This window comes from Triticum dicoccoides, chromosome 1B (genome assembly GCF_002162155.2).
Source record: "Triticum dicoccoides isolate Atlit2015 ecotype Zavitan chromosome 1B, WEW_v2.0, whole genome shotgun sequence".
Lineage (NCBI taxonomy): Eukaryota > Viridiplantae > Streptophyta > Magnoliopsida > Poales > Poaceae > Triticum > Triticum dicoccoides.
The window spans coordinates 438,468,320-438,472,872 of NC_041381.1; the positions used below are offsets into that span (position 1 = coordinate 438,468,320).

Sequence of the window (4,553 nt, forward strand, 5' to 3'; positions counted from 1 at the left end):
CTCGGTAAAGCTATTGAACCGAGGTTTTGCGTGTGCATGTGGGTGGGGTGGGGGCTTCTCCCCCGTTGAAATGATGCGTAAACAAGTCATGTTATGGTTGCCAGCTGGTCGATCGGCGTGAATCTCGCAATCGTAGTTAACAAGTTTTGGTCCCTTTCGCCTCGAATTCTCCGTCGCCGAGGCTATATAAAGCAAGTTTCTTGCTCCATCTCCATTTCCTCTACTCTTCCCTAGCAGACCCCCTCTGCTCTTAGCTACACATGGAAAACTCACCATCGTTGCCTCACTCGTAGGTTGACGGTGGGGAGTGAAGTGGAGCCTTCTCTAATTTAGCGGTGATGATCAGTAACTTAACTATGTTTACATGTCTAGCTTTATGTTTGTTGCAGTTCTGGAAAATACTTGCGGGTAAGGCGCAGAAGACGTGGTTTATTCTTCTATATATGAAACTCTCCCTACCGACTCCGATGGTTCATCGGCGGCCGAGAGGGGGAGGGGGTGACACTACTTCTTTCCCTTCAGTTTACCCATACAAAAGTTCCTCTCTTCCTATATCCCTTTCTTTCGGTGCTGACAATTTTCTCCTCCGCATCCATTGTCATACAATACCAACGAAGGTTCACTGACAGATGGGTAACTTCATCTCTCCTCCCTTCCCTCCTCCATGTCAGAGAAAATTTTCTCAAATCTAATTATGTCAAGAGGATGGTAGACATCAATATGTCGACAGTCTAGGCGATAACAAGTTTCATCGTTAGGAATTTTCTATCTAGATAGTTGACAAATCACGGTATTATTCAGAAGTTTTCTATATCCCCTTTAGGGACTCTAGACCGAAGAACCGGATTTTTTTTTTTGAGGGAAGATGTCCAGTTAGCCTGAGCCCCCAGGTGAGTTTACCTTCTTGCAGCTGTAGAGAGTCACCACACCAGATCCGCTCCACCAAAGCCGTGGCGTGAGGAGAAAGACCTGGGGGAGATGATGTAATTTCGAACTTCTTAGGGCTAACCTTTTCCAGCTGCATCAAGCTTTTGCATTGTCGTTTTGGTAACCGAAGCTTATCCCATTTTTGGCAGTTTTACCTTTGCGTGAAACCAGGCGCAGTAAACAACAAGGCTCACATTGAACCATCATCAGAAGAGACCAACGGTGGTTCATCTCGCCGCTGAGCTGGATGCATGCGTTCATATGCAGCCGAGATCGAGGAGCCCCTCCCATGGACGGTGTGCGCTCGGCTGCTCGCCTCGCGTGCGACCGGCCTCCTTTCCACGTCCTCTGCAGCTTACCCGCAAGCCTTTTCCGGAGAGCCGCGACGAACTCGAGGCTACTGGGCGTGTAGACAAGGTGGAGTTACTGGTCTTCACCGCGAGATTAGCGGAGGGGGGCTTCAGTTCGCCCCTGATCACCGCGCGCGCACCGGCAACCGGCGGGTGAGGCTGAGGCGACCCATGCCGGGCTTTCCATGTGAGGGGTGCCGTGTGTGCGCCGAGCCGTGCGCCCCTGCGCTGCGTGCTCTCCCTTGTGCGCCCAGGCCTTGTCTCGTAGCCGGGGCGCGCAACAAACCTCTGTGGACGCACGTGCACGCGCGGCGTGCCATAGCACGGAGCTGGGCCTTTATCAACCCCGCCTCGCCGTGCCATTGCCATCCGCCAGCGAGCGAGAGAGAGAGAGAGACAGTGTGTTTGTGTGAGAGTGAGGGGTCGAGCGAGGTAGTGGTGGCCATGGCTGGAATGCGTGAGATGGCGATATTCTACTCACAGGAGCGCAGCTTATTCCACCGGCTGGTGCGCGACCTCGGGCAGGAGAAGGAGCATATGAGGTGGGTGATCGCGCTCTGGCTCTGGTTCGAGGCCGATGGGAACGACAAATTCATGCGCCGCGCGGCCGCGCTCCCGGGCCCCGTCGTGCTGCGCTTCGTCGACGAGGCGCTGGCGTGCCTCGCCCGCCTCGCCGGCCGCGTGCTCGCCGGCGCCAGCACGCTCCTCCCCTGCACCAACGCGCTCCTCAACAAGCCCATCGACGACGTCACCTACTTCGACGAGCACCGCGACAACATCATGCCCCGCGTCAAGTTACTGTACAAGACCGTCTGCCGCGTCGTCCTCGACGACGCCTGCGCCTCCGACAACGCCGTCTTCTTTCCCAGCAAGAGCAGCACCGCCTCCGCGCCGCGCGCCATCGGCACCCCCGTGCTCGCCACCGCCATCTCCCCACCCCCCCAGACGCCAACGACGCCGAGGTTCGCCGACCTGAACGCAATAGTGACGCCGAGGTTCTCCTAGCTGAACGCGATGGCGCCGCCGTGGGCCCCGATCCGGCTGGCGCAGCCGTACCAGCCCCAGCCCCAGCACCAGCACCAGCAGCATCAGATGATGATCGTCGACCGCCTTCCAGAGGAGTTCCGCTCGCTCTTCATCACCTTCTCCCGCGGATACCCCATCGACAAGGACGACATCAGGGAGTTCTTCAACTCGTAAGCTCGCGCCGCCACTACTATATATATCATCAGCATATCTATCTCTGGTCAATATATATACAAACGATGACCGTCATCATACATGCATGCATGCATGCATGGATGGATGGATGCAGGCTGCAGGGGCGCCCGTGCGTGGAGGACGTGATGGTGGAGAGGGCGGCGCCTGGGCAGATGCCGGTGTACGGGAGGGTGGTGCTGCAGAGCCCGGACATGATCCCGGCGCTGCTCGGGGGCGAGCCGACGGCCAAGTTCATCATCAAGGGCAGGCACCTCTGGGCCAGGGTGTACGTGCCCTGCTCCAGGCACACCTTCCAAGCCTGAATGCTCGATCCATCCATCCATCCATGCATCCAGCTACCTGGCCTACAATTAAGCTGCATGCGTGCATGGAGCTGGAGCTTGAAGATATGCCATGGCACAGTCAGTTACCCGGTTCATATCATATGCTACCTACTACTCGATCGATCGATTGGTCCAGAGACTATGCTCGAGAGATGAGACAACCATCGATCGATATACATATGTGTGTCCAGTTTGTGCTTTGTGCTTGTCTTAATTATATCGGATATATGGAATAAATGTGTGTTTACTTCCCGTTTGATACATGAAAGTATTTATGCTACTCTGTTATTATACTTGTTAGGTCCACCAGGGCCTCCATAATGCCAAGCCCCTCAATGCTTCTTTTGTTTGATCAGCTGATCTCGATCAGGCCCTGGTTTGAGATAGCGGGGATTATTTCCTGTTCCTGCCAGAATTCAACACTTCATTGCCTCTTTGGTTCAAAGGATTTTTATAGCAGGCTTTTTGGAGGATTAAAAAAATTTAGGAGTTATGTCTATGTTGGTTGTTTGATTCATACAATTGAATCTATAGGGATTTCCATAGTAAATCTAGCACCGACTCCAATCTCTTGGAAAATTTCTTTGTTTTACTTGTGATGCAATCAAACAAACTCCAAAGTCAAACCATGTAGGATTCAATTGGGCATGACACTCTAAGGCCTCCTTTGGTTCATATGATATGAATATCATAGGGATAGGAAAATCATAAGAAATGAGAACATGTATTTCAATTCTATGGACAAAGAGATGTCATTCGATGCATAGGATAGGAATTTTGTCATTGAGTCTAGGGTAAATTTTTTTTCCTTTGAAATGCAAAGGATTGGTTCCTATCCTACATAGGAATAGGAATCCATTCCTACAAAGTAAAGGGCTCCAAATGAATTTTACCTTTGAAAATTATATTCTACATAACCCCACAAAATTCCTACAGACCAAAGGAGGCCTAATCACGTATTTTTCCTATTCCAGTGTTTTTACAATCATGTGAATGAAATAAGTCGAGGCCTCCTTTGGTTTAGTGGAATTTTGTAAGAATTCTAAAGGATGGAAATTTTGTAGGCAAAATTCCTTTGGAGCTCTTTGCTTTGTAGGAATGGATTCCTGATATTATGTAGAATACGAATTAATCCTTCACATTTCAAAGGCCAATGGAAAAAATCCTACCCTATGAATCAAGTGACATCTCTTTCCCTATAGGAATTGAATTGAGAAGTGACATAAGTGACATCTCTTTCCCTATAGGAATTGAATTGAGAAGTGACATAAGTGACATCTCTTTCCCTATAAAAATTGAGATGCATGTCTTCTCTTCTTATGGTTTTTTATTCCTATAATATTCCTATCCTATGAACCAAACGAGTGGAATTTCCCACGATATTCCTGTGTTCCAAACAGGCCACTAGTTATGCGAATCGAACAGTTTCATGTGAAATTCCTGCATTCAAACAGGCCGTTGTTTACCAGACAGTTTGGTAGCCTCTACTTACATGGCGGCACCAAGGATGTTTCCAGTTACAGAACAGGCTCAAGCTCCCAATATAGAAACTACCCAAATCCATGTCTACATCAATACTCCTCCGTCCAAAAATAACTGTCTCAAGCTTAGTACTCCCTCCATAAACTAATATAAGAGCGCTTAGAATACTAAAATAGTGATCTAAACGCTCTTATATTAGTTTACAGAGGGAGTACACTTATTTTGGGACGGAGGGAGTAGTATCTTTCAG

General features: G+C 49.8%; 1 pseudogene; it reads left to right on the forward strand.

Annotated features, from left to right (window-relative positions):
• The first annotated feature begins 1,448 nt into the window (after nt 1–1,448).
• Nucleotides 1,449–3,084, forward strand: LOC119350446 (annotated as a pseudogene).
• Nucleotides 3,085–4,553: the final 1,469 nt, after the last annotated feature.